This window comes from Thermobia domestica, chromosome 5, assembly GCF_964235325.1.
Source record: "Thermobia domestica chromosome 5, izTheDome1.hap1.1, whole genome shotgun sequence".
NCBI lineage: Eukaryota > Metazoa > Arthropoda > Insecta > Zygentoma > Lepismatidae > Thermobia > Thermobia domestica.
This window is the reverse complement of record NC_137458.1, coordinates 206,359,516-206,378,702: the sequence shown is the minus strand read 5'-3', so window position 1 is coordinate 206,378,702 and position 19,187 is coordinate 206,359,516. Positions and strand designations below refer to the sequence as shown.

General features: G+C 34.9%; 1 long non-coding RNA gene across 1 annotated transcript in view; it reads left to right on the top strand.

The window, feature by feature from the left end:
* The window catches only part of LOC145686369 (uncharacterized), a 686,556-nt gene that overhangs the window by 497,711 nt on the left and 169,658 nt on the right, over positions 1 to 19,187 (top strand). The gene's annotated exons all lie outside the window — the stretch shown is intronic.

Genomic DNA, 19,187 nt, shown 5'->3' with positions numbered 1-19,187 from the left:
ATTTTAGTTCAAAGTATTTCAATCGTTTTAGACTCCCCCCTATACCTGTCCGTGTAAAAGATAGTCTTATCGTGGCTGGCCAAAAAAAAATTAGAAACAGAAATGTTTACATTTTGGATGATATGCCTGCATAAGTACCACATATTCTGGTTAGGCTCTCCCAGATTTGTGTCACACAGACTGAATCGATTGAGAAAATCTCGTATTTGAATTCCCTAACAAACTGATCTGCTATTGTGTGAGAGAACATTTCATGCACAAGGTCCCGTATTCGATTTCCGGTGTCAATTCAACAAACCACAAGTAAATTATGCAATAGAAGTAAGTGGTACAGATTTCACTTTAAACTAAAGAACGTATATGGCGTGCCACTAACTAGTTCACAATGTTTGAACTATAATAAGTCGCACCAAAATAAACAAAATATATATATTATGAAGATTAACATTTTCTAGGAAGATGTTAACCTAGGAAGATTAACATTTCGTTCTTGCATAACATGGGGATTATCTCTTGTCCAGTAGGGGGCCGCAATGGATCACTGGTAGAGCGTTCACCTCTGGTGCATGGAGTCCCGGGGTCAAACCCTGCTCCAGCCAAGTGAACTTTGTGGTGGAGAAACACCGTGTGCGTGGGTTTCCTCGGAGTTCTTCCGTTTCCTCCCCTTTCTTATTTCGCCCTTTCATTCATTTTTCATCTTTACCGTCTCCTTTAGCCTAGCCGGCATAACGTGGGACGTAAAACTAAAAAATTTCATTTGATTTTTTCTCTTGTCCAGTATACACAGTTGTGGCGATTGATGCTTTCCTTCAATTTAAGAGTCACCTTATCAGGCCAAACAATAAATCAGTCAGCTATTCATTATCGTGAATCCATTCACAAAATTGGAAGTGCCTATACGGATCGTCCTCACTAATTGCGTGAAGCAACCTGGGAATATAGTGTTTCCACTTTGCTTGCTTTAAAATGAGGGAACATATGATTTGCTTACACATGATTCACGCGAAGCTCGCCGTATGAACTTCTGCAGGGATCTTGCCTCACTGTCTTTTCTTCAGATCACTCATAGTTCTTTCCCTCTCAAACTTGCCGCGCAATTTCGTAATTGTTCCATGTAACGGTGACGCAGTACCAATTCTGCCCGCCATCGTCTCTGCACTTCTTTTATGTCCTCACATTTCCAGAAAGATTTTAAAATCTACTTTTGTTCCTCAAAAGGAAAGGTTCCCACCCATTTTGTCAATCATTTGTCACTACTGGCAATTGAACTGAAAATAAAAGAAAAACACAACAAATGAATGGGAAAGAAAACAGAAATAAATTAATGAATGACTATACACAATAGTCACGAGATTGTTAATTTGTAATAACAATTTGCTTAGAAATGTTTTCTTTGTTATTAATATTCAAACAGTGTAAACATCTTTGTGAGATACTCTTATAACCCAGCTATTGACAAAGACGTAAATACAATTCAGTTAATCAATTATTGTCGAAAGTAGAGCTCTCAGATTTTCTGGTTAAAAAAGCAGGACACCCTATGAAAATTTATGGTAAATTCATATTTGCAGTTGCTTTTTACTCAAATATCAGAATTAATGAGATGTGTGAAATTTAAACTGGTGTAAGTCACTTTGTCGAAAAAAAAAAAAACTTAGAAAGGAAATCTGGATAAGCCAATCTGTTAACAGAAAATGTGAAGTAAATCAGAACTTATTCTGAATGATGGCACTTTTCAACAGATGGTTGAAAGTTTTGGTAACGAAGAAAACAACTGCTTTTGTTTATCGGAAAAGTGGTGATAGTTAGACAAGAAAATATGATTCATACCACTTTAACTTTCATCCGTCCAATTAAATGCGTAACCAGAGTGTCATAAGAAACATTCTTCCTGCTGAATGACCACATGTAGGGGACAGGATTGAGCAAATATATCAATAATAATTGTAAGACAATAATAAAAAGATAAATTTGACTTTAATAAAACTAAAATTGCTTTGAATTAAACTTTCATAATTCCTGATCTCCGATTCTTATTTAAAAAAAAAAAAAAAAAAAAGGAAAGAAAGTTCAGCTGTCTCTTAAGCTGAAACATAGTTTATTATAGTGTTTGTGAGTAAATGTAATAGTATCAGTGACAAGATATTCTATGCTTAGGAGTGGCATATAAAAGGTGGAAATAATTTCAGTAAAACTGTTTTTGGTTCTTGTTTTAAATGTATCATTAATATCTACTGGCTATTAATGAAATGCTAATTTGTTTTCCGAGAAACTAAGAATTCGCGTTTCTTCTGTTATCTTTTAACTTTCCACAGCGCACTTGTATTCCTCTTACGTGATTATTCTCTCTGGAATAAATTATATTATATCTGCTTTATCATTTACCATCGTTCTCAAGTAATGAATGATTTATGAAATACGACAAGAAGGGAAGAAGGCTAATTGATTGATTGACATTTTCGTCCTTTGTGAGCACTGAAGCTTTATGAAGTTAGACTTACAATGCGATGCCGTGTCGCAGCGTTTCACCTAAGCAATTGTCTCACACAGTCTGACGGACAAATAACAAGATTTTTGTTCATCATTTTAGAGGAAATACGGAGCCTTGTTTGGTCTAATCTTCGTTAGCCTGAAATGGCGAACAATAAAAAAATAATAATAATAAAAATTGGGGGAATGGAAGGAAATTAATGAAGAAAATTCTCTACTATGTGAAGAGTTAAGGTATCGGTTCCCGTCTTATATCTTTTTAATTTCATTATTTTTTAATTTGTGGAAAGAGTATTATTTTTCAGCTAAAGGAAAATGATAAAACTATAATGTTTTTTAAAATAATTTAACCCAATTTCATATTCCATGATCTCATATAAAACTAGCCTTCGGTTAGCTGGAGACTTTGCCCCCAGACCCCGCTTTTGAAGGTCTACGGCCTCGCACTTCATATTTCAAAATTTTGCTTCTGTTCTTCTCACGACAAGAATATGATTATGGCATCATTCTTTGCGAAAAAAAATTAAACCCCTTCTCCTTTAGAATACCGGTACTTTTTACAATCACAATAAAATGATTTTAAAAAATCTCGGTCTGTGATGTCTTCAAAAATTTATTTCAAATGGTTCAGCCGTTTTTTCGTGATGATGAGACTGGCAACATTGAAGTCATTTTTTAAATTGTGGGGGGAAAAGTAGAAATTATCCTCTTTCTGTCGTTAAAAGCGGAATTTCCGGAAACGCTATAGCAAATACCCACTTGTTTTGAATAAGGAGTTTATGGTTAAGATATGGTTATTTTATTATAACAATTGTAGCTCCCATGATTTCTTCCGTCATTTCTAGGGAAAATATTAGAAAACGCTAAAACACTTCTTTAATTATTTTAAATGAAAAGTCTAAATACCAAATTCCACGTCTCTAACGTTAAGAGATTCTGAGATATAGCAATCTTGTTTTAAAAATGCAACTCCTACCCTTTTTCTTCCCATGTAGGAAAAATATTTTTAAAAACACTTAAACACATCATTAATTATTTTAAATAAAAGGTCTAAACACCAAATTTAATGTATCTAACCTTAAAAGGTTCCGAGATATGGCCGTCCTACTGCAATAATTATAATCCTACTCATTTTTATTTCTGTCTTTTTTCTTTCCTTCTAGGGTAAATACAGAAAACAGTGAAACACATGACTATTATACATGGGAAATCCATATATATCGAATTTCATGATTCTACCCTTCAGAAATTTGGTTATGGGCATCTTATTATAATAACTGTCATTCGTATTACCCTCTTCCTCGTCGAATTTCCAAAATATCATTCCTATGGTACTTTACGTCGTGAATCTTGTACTCTGTTAAAATTTCAAGTTTCTAGCTTAAGCAGTTTTGCCCGGACGTTGATCAGTCAGTCACTCAGAACTTCTTTTATATAGAGAGATAAATTAACGCACATCAGTATCATTAAGCATTAAAATTCAAGAATTCAATTCGAGAAATACGAGTAAATAAGTAAATTATACACATCACTAATCTACGAGTAACCTTCTACACGAATGCAATATGATACAACACGCAAACGTGAAACTAAACTTATCTTCTTCTTCTTCTTCTTTTTGTCTTTAACTCTGCATTTTAAAACACCAAATCCATTATTCACTTGTTTTTACTTCTCTTTTTGAGCTGTATACTGGTGACCTAATTGGAATATTCTTAGGAGTCACATTCTCTGTTTATTGATGTTTCATTTGATCAATAAGTGTGTTTGGATAATTTGGAAAATCGCCTAGCCACTTAAAAAGCCATGCTCCACTTTGTTAGTCACCATGGGCGCCCTTAGCAGGAACAGGAGTGGGCAATTGCCTCTCTGGATTTTTGAAAAGGATTCAGTTTTCTCAGTTTTTCGAAACACATTTCAAAACTAATTTGCTTACTCATCCACTATAGTATTTAATATATTTACTATAGTTAATAAAGTTATGCAATGTGTCAATAATTATTACCGGTATTTTAGATGAAGTATCGTTTGTATTAAAGTGCGTTCATTCGCGACTTCGCTTGTGTATCGGTTTTCCTCCTCCGCCTTGGAAAAATCTTGCTGGATTGTCTGTTGGTCATCCTGTCTGTAATTCCACATCACCATATAAACAAAAACGATCAACCATTTATAAAAGCATTAATAAGTACTGAGACATTTAAATAAAACTTTCAAAGAATGTGTTGAAATAATTAAAAACGTTTCTTGAATTGTATAATTAAATTCCATGAAAAGTACCTATAACAAATTTAATGTAAATTCCCATAATGTTAACGAACTCCAAATGGAAATTGAAAATAGCTGTAACGCAAATGTCAAAACTTTTTCCAACAAAAGTATAACAAATTGTTTACGGAGAAAAAAGCTTCATATTCGTCCATCCAGATTTACACTACATATTCATCTGCTATACATGTAGTACGCCTTTTTTTTTTTTTTTTTTTTTTCAAAGGTATGGATGATTCGCTTACACTATCCGGGGGAACAAGTTGCAGAACTGTTAAACAACAACGAATACACTTCCGAAAATTTCCCTTGATTTCTGTAACTTGTTATTGTTCACCATTTTAGATGAAAAGAGGATTAGACAAAAACAAACACACCTATCTCGCCTAAAATGGTGGATACAAATCTTATCATTTATCTTTCACAACTGTGTGATACAATTTGTTAGGTGAAATGAGAATTAGGCCAAACGATGCAAGTCGTCCGAACTACTGTAGTGCGTTCGATGCTTTACCATCCAACCAAAGATACTTCATGCACCAAAGACACGCGTTGTAGACACTAGACTAGGAAGGAGAGCTTGAGTTTTCAGTAAACATTTCTAGGCTAAGATACTACTACAGAAATAAAACTAGAGGGAAAAAAAAATAAAAGATGGGAAATCTTAACATATTGCATTATACTGTATTCTTATTACATGAATATCTTGTATTTACACTTGTTGCACATCCTTGTCAAAATGCCCCTCTTCTCTACTATCCACGCTTCCTCTTCCATTTATAACCGACTTAGAAAAAAAGATTCTGTTTGATTGTATGTGTGTATGTTTGGGATTATATTAAAAATCATTGCTCATATTCGATTTTGACTAATCGAATAAACTGTCCCCACGGAAGATTTTTATGTATAAAATATTTGAAAAATATTAATTATTAATTAATTATACAAAATTCAAATAATACTTGCAAAGCTCGATGAAAAAAATTATCCTATAATTTGTGAGAACCAGATAATTAGAGCAACCCACATTATGCTTTATTTTTTGTTTAATTATGCTTTATTTTTCCCAAGTTATGCTTTATTATGTTTTACTGTTAATTTCAATCATTGTTTTACATTAATCTTGTATAATGTATAATATTTACTGTATATTAAATATTCTAAATATCTTGATCTATTTATTAATATTTTATGCAATCAGTTTCTTTCATATTTAATGAACTTTCTACTTAATGCACTGTAAGGAGATATGCTTTACTCAGTGGGGTATTTAAGATTTTGTTTCGGTAGGGCTATGCACAATACGTGAATAAGTACTTATATGTTTCCTTTTGGGTGCCGACAAATTTTAATGAAGTTTTGCATATAACAAATTTATTTCGGGAGCCTTGAGCCCGATAGCCACCCCCTAAATACGCCACTGGCTTTATTCGAGTCAGTTTTTTTTATCACTTGTGTACGCTTTAGAGGTGCATATATACAGAAGGGAAAAGTAAAAGATGCCACCAAAAAATACAGAAAGTGCTCAAGTTCAACAGGTACACATGACCATATAGTGTGAAGTTCTTGTGCACTTTTTGTACATTTCGAATCATTCATAACTGCGTAGTTACACTTAGAAGAAAACTATTGTTTATTCATTATTGGCGGGAAGTTTTCTTCTTCTTTTCTCCATTCCAAAGGATTACCGCGAAAAGTTTACAGAAATAAAAATAAACTCTTCATTGTGCATTGTTATGTTCTCAAAGATTTTGCATTGTAAATACGTTTTAGAAAAATATTAATACAGTATGTGAAACTTGCATTTAAACAGAAGTTTCCAAGAATTGTGCTATATGTTTTAAATTATGCTTTATGCTTTATTTTCTAAAATTATGCTTTATTATACTTTTAAAATTATCCTGGACCCTTAGACAACCACAACCATGTTCAAGGTACCAACCATGTGTAAAATGCCATTATGTTTTTTATGCTTTTTTATGCTTTTGGGTTGCCCTACAGATAATTAACAAAAATAAAGTTGATTGCGTATTAACAAGGAGTTAAGACCCCCTCCCCTTAGCAAGCTTTGTCCCAGTAGTTTAACAGTGCTTGGTGATGAATGCTTAGATCATCGTCTATGTTATGACGTCATGACAGCTTACATGCCGATCTTGCTCTTAAGTTATATATAACTGAGTTCTAGAAAGGCACTGAGCTACTCAGTGACTAAGCGGTTAGCGTACACGCATTTGGCGTGGGAGACCCGGGTTTGATTCCCTACGGGAGCTCATGTGTTAATCAGTAGGTCCACGTCTCATATAGCCTCGCTGCTGAACGGGACGTTAAAATCAACTCAACTCTAAAAAGGCACTGAAAGGCCAAAAATAATGAAAACAGAAGTAGAAAAGAATTTATTACTATTATCTATATATATTTTTTTAAGTCGTGCTAAGCCAAATATGGTAATACATCATAAAATTACCATTAAAATAATTTTATATTAGGTAATAATTTGTTCGCCTTGGTGCGACTTCAAAACTTTTTTATATATAGATAACAGCAATAAATTGTTTTACAGTTTTAGGTTCTTTCATTATTTCCTGTTTTGCAGGGCTTTTAAACGAAATTAAAAAGTTCATTACTGAATTTTCTATGTCTGTGTGTGTCGGGGGGGGGGGGTACTCACGATTTTTTTTTTTTTTTTTAATTTGAGCCCTCCATTCGATAGAGCATCGAATATATATCTGAAAGAAGTGATAGAATTTTTTGCGTCACTCTTACTGTTCCCGAGATATTCGACAAAAAGTTCCGATTTCGGGAGATTTAAGGAGCTATACGAGTATCTCGGGAATCGTAAGTCATAGAGAGATCATATTGGCGTTAATCAATACCTAAGAAAATGATGATCGTTTTCGTACCAAATAGTAACTGGTGGCCACTGGCCAACTGATTGAAAATAAGTTTATACATTTTTTTAAGGTTTTTTATTATAGATGATTTTATTTATTTCCTATATTTGAGATCTACTATATGAAAGTAACTTACTTACTTTTTCTTCTGTCTTACAATTTAAACTTGTACAGTTGACACTAGGGTCCATTAAAAGGAAAACGCGGGTTTAGAATACTGTAGCTCCGTGCTTCGGATCTGTAGGGATTCGAGCCGAATTAAAAATACAGCCGAAGTTAATTCCATCACCAAACACTCTAAAGCGAAATACTTTTATTTACAAGTAGTATATGCGCCATTGTTGGGAGAAGTTAAGCAACAATGGATAACATCTTTTAGCAGAATATTAATAACAAAGAAACTATTCTAGCACCATAGAAACTATTAATTATTAATATTATTAGCAATGAATGACCTACCTTATAGTATAGGGCCATAAACGTTTGCTGTTTTCTAGAAAACTACGCATGAGAATTATGTAATTCTGTTCTGCTCGATGTCATCTATCAATTGATATATATATATATATATATATATATATATATATATATATATATATATATATATATATATATATATATATATATATATATATATATATATATATGACAATATAGTTAAACGAAGATTAAAGTCTAGGAATAAATCATAGTTTTGGGCTATATCTCGTTAGCCGTACTGTTTTCTGTCATCTTGCAGATATCATTATTAAAAACTTGATGAGAATACCTTTGGAAAGCAGCTTCGTCTTCGTACAGTTGACTCCATGTTAACTGACCACCATGGTGCCGGATTCTGGTCGGATAGAAAAGACTCGCTTAAAACGAAAAATCACTATTTTATAGACCTTAAATTGTATAGCATCTCAATAAAGGTTAAAAAGGATTACAGTACGCGTATTATAGTTCAATAAATTAGAGTTACCAAAATTATAAGCTTCGACCAAAGTTACTCCAGTGATACTCAACTAAACGAAATACTGTATATTGAATAAAGCACTGTAGATTATCACAGAAACCACGTACTTATTTAGGGTGTATGTTTATTGCTGCAAGAAAAATACAAAACTGAAAAAAAATATTGAGCCTACAATAATATATAAAGTACAGTACTGTATTTTGTAAGATAGAATCCACTGTAGGTGGTGCAGTTATTGTAAGCATCACTTTTTTGGGTTTACAAAATAATTAGTTTTTCTCGATTTTATCAAAAACTACACATGAAGATCTAGATTCATCCATGTAATGTTGTTGATCTTAATTGTATCTACCGATTGATCAATGTCTCTTCGAATATTTTCTTTGAACATTAAGAATATTTAAGAATGTATTTATTAGTGCTCTCAAACGGGCCGGGTTACGGGTCGGGTCGGGTCAGGTCAACTCGGGTCGGGTTGTCGGGTCAGTCGGGTCAGCTCGGGTCGGGTTGTCGGGTCGGGTCAGTCGGGTCAGCTCGGGTCGGGTTATTCGGTCGGGTTGTTGGGTCAGCTCGGGTCGGGTTGTCGGGTCGGGTTATTCGTGTCGGATTATCGGGTCGGGTTATCGGGTCGGGTTGTCAGGTCGGGTTATCGGGTCGGGTCAATCGGGTCAGCTCACTTTGGTCAACTGAGTTTAGGTTGAGCTTAAACTTGGCTGGAGTCGAAAGCTGCTGTTTTTCACTAGCTGCCTAATTAAAAATAGCAATTTTCAATTGATTTTATAGAAGCCATAAATCTATTTTGAACACTTGCAGCTAGTGTTTTTATGGTAAATGCTTACTTTTGTACTTGTGTGTACTTTAATTTGTAAATGCGGAAGATTGATTTTACCAATCGACTGTAATATTAATATCTACATTTACGCTAATATGGAGTCTGGATTTAGAACAAAACTAGAAGTTGTTTAACACGTTGCTGCCAAGGGTGAATTTTGTTGTTCACCGGTAGAGTGCCAAGCGTACTTACTTACATTATTCTTGTTTTGTTCATATTTTTTAAACATAATATCAATATTGAAACATAATCTAAGGCATGGTAGTGAATCTGCGTGCATAAAAGTTGGGGGTCCGATCGGACCTACGTGTGTATATTTTGTTTATGGGCAAGGGGATAAATTACAGTTGAACTGGCAAACTCTGTTAGAAAGTTATTTGTTTATTACTACATGAGCAGAAGTGAGAAGTGTGGATATATTCATCTTGCTTTTAGTGCTAATAAGTAATATCTTTGTACAATGAAAAACGAAGAAATATGCGCAGAACTCGATCTTATTAGTAATAGCAGTGTAGTGATCTAGACTTTTCTGAAAATTCAGCAAATGACAGGGACACTGACATCTTGTGAAAATAAATTAGAATAAATAATGAGTCCATTCTTAAACGTTTTAACATGTCACTGAAAAAGCAAAACATAGGTCCGATCGGGTCTACAAAAGCAACAAATGCTTGTTACTTAGTATTTAGCGCCCCTAGCGGCGTTAATAATCAATATCAAAGACCAAAACCTACATGTGTAATAAAAACACTACAGTTCAATAACAGTAGAGACAGGATTTAACAGTACAAGTACTCTAACGTAAATTCGACGAATTAGATAGAAATTGTGGGTCCGATCGGACCTACAAGAACATTTTCTTAGATCACTCCAGTAGGTCCGATCGGACCCACATGGCAGCTAACGTGTTAAGCAAGGCTAAAAGAAAGATTGGATATGGACGACCAAGCCCAAGCAGGGCTGCGGTGGCTCAGTGGTAAAGAGTTCATCTCTGGTGCATGGTGTCCATGGTTCGATCCCAGCTTGTGCTAAGTAGGCTTTGTGGTGGAGAAACGCCGTGTAGTGGGTTTTCTCGGGGTTCTGTTTTCTCCCACTTCTGCTTTCTCCCACTGTTTTCAGCCGTGAATTCCACCATTTCATTCATTTCTCATGGTCCCTTAGCCTCGGTGCAGAATCGAGGGACCTTAAACTGAATATTTCATTTTATTTCACCAAGCCCAAGGACATCGATACAAGAACAAGATAAAGATTGGATATGCAAGACGAATTGCATAGTAATCTTGCTCTTGACCTTGTTTTGGTGATCACCAAGTAGCGATGAGCATATTTTCTTGCTATCCGTATAGTATGAAAGACCATAATCAAAATCACACTTGGTCTTCATTTGTACCGATGAGGCGAGCATTCTTGGCTCTTGTATAGCATGAAAGACCACCAAAACTACGAAATGCAGGACTAAGACTTGACTGCAAGACAAAGAATAAAGACGCAGTATTGATGACCAAGACCCAGGGAGCGAATTGTTTGAATTTCATTTGTTGGGCTGAAAGTGATGAAATAAAATTAGTACTTTGTAATCAAATATCATACTGTATTTTTAAATTTTAAATTACAAAATTCATATTATGTATCTTCTTACGTGCAACTATATATACTGTAAAATACGTTTTAATCACCAAGAAAGAAAAATCAAAGTGACACGGGTCCCGGAATCATAAGAACCTATTTTGGAATGAAAGTTGAAGGCTTGGAAAAAATCACAGGTGTTCTCCTGTTTCCTCAACCCTTATCGTTGTAGTTAAACGATTTCCTTTTATCTCCTCCAAGAGACTCTTGCTATTGCCTTCCGAGAAGACCCCCTGCCGTCCAAGCAGGTGAGAACACTGACCTTGAATAAAAATTTCGTCACATAGAACTAAAGCAAGAAAAAAATAAACTTCTCCCACGTCGGACATTGGTATCAGTTTTAAAAAGAAATAACCAAACCTCAAAAGTGCCAAATATTCATTAAGATGCATATACATATCCACCGCTTGATCTAACTAGTGGTTAACGTGTAAGACTTCGGTACACGTGGTCCGGTTGTCGGGTCAGGTCAATGAGGTCGGATCACGGTTCAGGTCAGTCGGGTCGGGTCGGGTCAGTCAATTCGGGTCACGGGTCGGGTCGGGTCGGTCGACAGAAAATGAAAAACTCGTACTCGTTTATCTTTTGCTTATTGTCCCTACACAAAGTTTTGTCCCAATTTCTCATGTCCTTTAGGCATTTCTGATATACTGCTATTACCACTTTTGATATATCATGATCAAAGGTTTGGAGGGGTCAGTGAACCACTCAATCGTTTTATCCATGAAATTACGAAACACGTATTCCTCATTTTATGTCTACAACATCTGTGCGCAATTCGTTAACTTCGGTCCACTTCTTTTTAACTTTCCGGCGTCAAATTTCAAAATTTTGGGTGTGGTTTTGTCCCTAAAACCGTTTTTCTGCTGAAAATGAAAAATCGTATTCGTTTATCTTTTGCTTATTGTCCCTACACAAAGTTTTGTTCCAATTCTCCATGTCCTTTAGGCATTTCTGACACACTGTTATTAGCATTTTTGATATTTCGTTATCAACGGTTTGGAGAGGTCCATGTACAACGATATTTTTACACTGGTTCTTCCTTTTTATAATAATAAAATTTGAGCCATTAAAACAACGCACACTCTGTTCCTTATTTCATTCCATTTATTTATATATTATTATTTGGTTGCCCTGCCAACCACGTATTCACAATCTCATTATTTTTTGACATCTGAATATATATTAACATTATATTTATTTTCTTTTTCTTCTTCTGATATTAAAAATCAGCCAGCCTAGTACAAAATATACAACGTACCGTTGTATATTATGGCGTCCGACGGACTTTTCCTTTTATTCATTAACTTTATAAAAAGGAAAAGAATTCTGGACCGTTAACATATACATGGGAATCATTTGAGTTTTCAAATGCACCTCGTATATTTAAAAAATTACAATTCATATAATTATACATACATATATATCATATTTAAATCTATAACAATATTATTATCATATTTAGCATCATATTTATTTATTATAATTTTATCATCATCTTCATATATTTATACATTTCAACGACGATGAGGTACATTCGAAATTAGATTAACAAGTTATTTAAGTCCTTTTTCGTGTCCATTTGCAAGTTATATTAATTTTTTTTCGGGCCCATAAAATGCTTGTTACAATTCAATAATTATCTATTTAGGCATCATGAAGAAGGTTTTGAGAAAGATGTATGTGATATTCATATAGTTATTCGGATATAACATATAGTTAAACAAAATATAGATTAAGATTGAAATATCGATACGTCTTAATTACATCATAACATGAATAATGAGATTGATGTTATATGTTAGCAATCATAAGAAAACACATAAATAGTATGGAACACAAATATTAAGTAATACACATAACATTAAGGCATATGCTGACATAAATTGAGTAACTGCGATCATAGACATGAACTCAAGATTAAATAACATAAAGTAAAATACAATAAACCGAGAAATCATAATGATAGTTAAAGCAAAATCAATTGAGTACGGCCTCTTCAGACGCCGCAACTCCAATCTAAGTTGCATGTCCAGCGAACTTGTTTGGATTGCATCGAATATCACAAACCGGGATACAGACTTGCGCGTTATTTACATCTACAGTTCTTTGTTTCTTACGTTGAGAATTTTCGTCATCTACGGGATTTCTACGTAATCTACATCGGACGTGATTAGATCTAATGCTTGCATGCTTCTTAGGCGAACATAATCGTACTAGGCTAGGATTAGGTCGAGTCACACAATCACATTTACCGTCACTATTAAAGTTAGGTTCGGTTATCTTACCGGTAACACTAGGTTCAGTTCTTCTTCGTTTCACTGGAGGTGAAATATTGTGTCTCCTGATGGATCCGTATTTCTCCTTTACATGACATCCAGGGTAGTCTGTCCTGCCATGGTTTCTGTTTCTTCTGTAATTAGGCTGCGTTATGTCACCGGTCCAATTAGGTTCCATTCTTCTTCGTTTCACTGATATCGAGATATCGTGTCTCTTAACCTGTCAGTACCTATTCTTTTCACAATGCTCACGGTACTTTGTCCTACCATAGGAGTTTTGTTTCTCCTATGGTTAGATTTAGTTGCAACACCGATACACATGAATTTAACATCTTCCTGCACATTGGGATCACACTTCAATCGCACATGAATACATCGAAGTTGGTCTTGATTAATGTTAGCCTGCTTCAAGTTATCACTACTTTGTACCATTGAAAGGTTTTCGAAACTTTGCAACATCACACTTGGATGATGGAAACCAACGCACTGCATCACGTTCCGTGAAAGCCACATCACTCTGGTCTTTTCGTTGAATGAACAATTCAACAAATTCGCCTGTGCGAAGTTGCGCCCCCCAAAAGTTTGGGCTACACGAGATCTTTATTGGGACAGAAAGTATTTCATTTCGGCTGTTTGGGCTGGCAACTTTTAGCGTTTGGGCTACTCTGCAAACAAAGCTACAGCCTCACAAAGTTTGAGGGGCCAACTTCACGTTAGCCCCACAAGTGTTTCGGCCAGACGAGATTTTTATTGGGCTGGGTAGTACTTCGTTTGGGATGATTGGGTCAGCAACTTTTAGCATTGGGATATTATAGTTTCCGAAATATGGGCTAATAAACTTTTTGAAAAGTGTTTTTCCTGCTTTCTTTGTCGGGGCCAACTTCACTAATATGACATTTCTGACAAAAACGTTTACTAGAATTGGCAGCACTTTGTGTCGACTAGCTGTTTAGGAAGTTTCAAGATTTGGACAGTATTTGAAACAGAATTAGAGCTTCACAAAGTTTGGGAGGCCAACTTCACATTAGCCCCCAAGTGATTGGGCCAGACGAGATTTTTATTGGGCTGGATAGTACTTCGTTTGGGCTGATTGGGTCAGCAACTTTTAGCGTTTGGGCTATTATAGTTTCCGAAATATGGGCTATTAAACTTTTTGAAAAGTGATTTTCCTGTTTCTTTTGTCGGGGTCAACTTTACTAATATGACATTTCTGACAAATACGTTTAATAGAATTGGCAGTACTTTGTGTCGACTAGCAGTTTAGGAAGTTTCAAGATTTGGGCTGTATTTGAAACAGAATTAGAGCTTCACAATGTTTGGGGGGCCAATTTCACATTAGCCCCCAAGTGATTGGGCCAGACGAGATTTTTATTGGGCTGGATAGTACTTCGTTTGGGCTGATTGGGTCAGCAACTTTTAGCGTTTGGGTTATTATAGTTTACGAAATATGGGCTATTAAACTTTTTGAAAAGTGATTTTCCTACTTCTTTTGTCGGGGCCAAGTTCACTAATATGTCATTTTTGACAAATACGTTTACTAGAATTCGCAATACTTTTTGTCGACCAGCAGTATAGCAAAGTTCAAGATTTGGTCAGTATTTGAAACAGAATTAGAGTTTCAGAAAGTTTGAGGGGCCAACTTCACATTAGCCCCAAGTGATTGGGCCAGACAATATTTTTATTGGGCTGGATAGTACTTCGTTCGGGCTGATTGGGTCAGCAACTTTTAGCGTTTGGGTTATTATAGTTTACGAAATATGGGCTATTAAACTCTTTGAAAAGTGATTTTCCTGATTCTTTTGTCGGCGTCATATTCACTAATGTGATATTTCTGACAAATACTTTTACTAATTAGTACAATTTGTTCTCTCTCTCTCTTTTTTTTTTTTTTTTTAGATCTTTGAATGTTATTTATAATGGAGATGATACTTGTGCCAATTAATTTGAGATAGATTAAGATACCAGTTATTATAAACTCAAATAGACTATGTTTTCTTCGTCTTCATGTAATTCAATTTGGAATTCTTTTTTTCATAAGATTTTGTCTAATGCCGTCCAATATGCAGATATCCAGATTTTAGTATTTCATGGTACGAAATTCGGATTTCGGCTTTCGTTATTTCATTATCCGAAGTCCGTTTTCGGTTCTTGACATTTTATTATCCGAAATTCTAATTTCGGTCTCTGACATTTCATTATCGGAATCCGGATTTCGGTTTCAGTTGAAATTCTAAATCCGGACTTTGTGAATCTCAATTTTTGACAGCGCTAATTTTGTGTAAGTAGTTATCGGCTTTAATCCCCTAAATTTATTTTACTGGAAAACAATTACTCTCTTAATAAACTGTAAAAGCAATAACTTTACAATTGCAATGGTTATATATAGTAGACTAACCTATGAATAAGACACTGGTGAAAGTTATATATACTACATACATAATTGAATTGCGTCAAACCTTGAAGAATTATGTCCAAATAATTTTTATATCCATTCATTCTTTCCTTTTTTTACGTAAGCCTTTTGTGAATACGTGGATAATATATACGTACCTGTGTTTGATGCAGAAAGCTTCAGATTTGATTCCCAATGGAGTCTCAAGGAGCATACGGTACTCTAACTAGTCTCCTTTATATTATTATTATTATTATTATTATTATTATTATTATTATTATTATTAACAATCCTTTGTAATTTTTAAGCCGAATATTCATCTACATTATATTGTATATAGGGAAAGCAATAAGAAAGCAATATTTTTTTCTCAGTTTGTTTATTTCAAAAGATTATGATGAGCACTTCATGTTTCTAGGGAAGTACTTGAATCCTTCTGCTCCACCTTGCTGAAAACGAAATGCAAAATTATGAATTTGAAGTATAAAGCTTTTCTATATTTTTCGCCTATTTATAAAAGTATCAACGCAGGTGGGTCAAGTTTTTGCTGGAGTCTTGGCAGTCTTGGTATTTTTACTCATTTAGTCTTGGTTTTGGTCTTGCATATGCATCCTCGGTCCAGGAGCGTAACAAGGCTGGGGCAACCGGGGCGATGCCCCCGTCCAAAGGCAATCACGGTGCCCGCACGTACAGTTCTAAATAAATGGGAGTCGTAATTACATGACCTACATTTTAATGGTGACGTGTAATTTCTCACGGTGCAATTTCACACGGTCCTATTTATCGGATTAATCATTCTGCAGGTATCGTGCACTTTCACACGGTCCACCTGTCATCATTTGATTCATCTTGAAAACGCTTTCACTATAGGAGGAGTGAGGATACAGAACAACTGTCAACTAAGAACAGAAAAAGAGCAAACACAAGTTAAATATGAACAATTGCAATTAACACTACAGGAGCAGAGCTTAGGAAATGTTTCACTTTCACAAAAAGAATAATCAAAATAACCGGAAAAGAAAATAACTTAAGAACAAGACAGAAGAAAAGATAAGCAAACCAAAGTTATAGTAAGGAAGGAGAGAAAATAATGACATAAACAATATGAAATTGAAATAAATAGGAAAAATAATAATAAAAATTATCGCAAAAATTGAAAATAGATGAAAACAAAGAAGAATAGCAAATGAAAATAAATAATAACAGAAAAGGAACATAAAAATTATAATAATTTGAAATAGGATATATAACAATCACAAATTAAAATAAATAAATAATAAAATAAGCAGCACATCAGAGAATTCAGTCAGGAAGTTCAAAAATCGAAAAAAAAAAGTGCCCGCCCAAAAGCATAGAAAAACTTTATTTGTGAAACATAAAACATTAGCTCTATACCCCAAGGCGGTTTGAAGACGAACCTTGTCTTGATATTTTCCGAGCGAACAGCACATCGCTGAGGTGGAACATTCATATTTCTGTACATCGTCATCCATTTTGTACAATTCATAGTTCATTATTCCAGCTTTTGAAGATGGGTAGGAGCAAGTTCGAGCGAGTTCTTTTGAAACTCGACTCGACTCGAAACCGACATCTTTAAGCTTGAGTCGAGAACTCGGCTCGGATAATTTCCTCCAACTCGACCCGAATTCAAGTTAAGTTTCGAGTCGAGTTGACCCAAATCGAGCCAAATCTTGTGAGTAATTTCAAGTACTTTCTTCAAGTATCCTACATAGACAATTTAATTATTATCAATGATATTACTATTGCTAGAACTACTTCTTCTTCTTCTTCTTCTTCTTCTTCTTATTATTATTATTATTATTATTATTATTATTATTATTATTATTATTATTATTATTATTATTATTATTATTATTATTATTAACAACACAGCATATAAAGAGGAAAGGCGGTTTATATCTGAATACCAAAAACCGAGGCGAGTCTAAGAGGCAATGACACCGTTTACGAGGTTCTCGGTTTGAGTTCCGGGGAAGCAAATATTCGGGCTCGAGCCAAAAATCGTTAAAAGTTATCGTTAAATCGCTAAATCGTTAAATCGCATCGGGAAAACATGTTCAAAACTGCTTGGCCCGGACTCAGGGCTGTCAACGGCTCGAGCTGCTGCCCAAACATTGTGAAGCTCTAATTCTGTTTCAAATACAGCCCAAATCTTGAAACTTCCTAAACAGCTAGTTGACACAAAGTGCTGCCAATTCTAGTAAACGTTTTTGTCAAAAATGTCATATTAGTGAACTTGGCCCCGACAAAAGAAGTAGGAAAATCACTTTTCAAAGAGTTTAATAGCCCATATTTCGGAAACTATCATAGCCCAAACGCTAAAAGTTGCTGACCCAATCAGCCCAAACGAAGTACTACCCAGCCCAATAAAAATCTCGTCTGGCCGAAACACTTGTGGGGCTAACGTGAAGTTGGCCCCTCAAACTTTGTGAGGCTGTAGCTTTGTTTGCAGAGTAGCCCAAACGCTAAAATTTGCTAGCCCAAACAGCCGAAATGAAGTACTTTCTGGCCCAATAAAGATCTCGTGTAGCCGAAACTTTTAGGGGGTCAACTTCACATAGGCAACAAATTCAACTCATTCGACCAATCAATACATGCACTAATAGGAACACACGTCTTCTTCCTGAATTTCACAACTATTGGAAGCAACTTATCTTCTGCTACATGGACCATAGGATTAATATCATGTTGGACATACGGGTAATGTAGACAGTTAATAGCATTCTCAAGATGAGGATGGTCATAACTTCTAGCACACTGATATCTACCAGAATCTTCGTTACACACAACATCGGCAAGACAATCAAAAACATTTGAATGAAAAGAAAAATTAGGACAATCTGATCCAACCAATACCGCAGTATGCTTCTGCGAACATTCATCTAATTTTATCCAAACATTAAAATCAATAATATCACATTTCTTCATCGACGTAAATTTAGGAATTGTAGAACGTTCAGGTTCCTTTGACACGTCCCTGCTGACTGTTGATCAAGTTTCTTCAGCAATTGTTTTTTTGTTAATTCTTGCCTCAGTACTGTTCGTTGATCCATCGTTTGTTCTAGTTTTTTACAGTTGTTGGTTCATTTTTGCAAATTGTTCATCAGTATGTTGTGCTTAGTCCTGAGCCTGTTCCTTGATTTGCTGGGACAGCTCTTCGTTACGTCGTGCTTGATCCTGTGCCTGTTCCTTGATATGCTGGGACAGTTCTTTTAGGAATTCCAACATGTTATCTGAATAATTCATGGCCCAATGTTGTTCGCTTCTACTCTTCTTCGAGCCGATACACTTCAGTCAGTCCCGGGTTTCGGGTACCATTATACAACGATATTTTTACACTGGTTCTTCCTTTTTATAATAATAAAATTTGAGCCATTAAAACAACGCACACTCTGTTCCTTATTTCATTCCATTTATTTATATATTATTATTT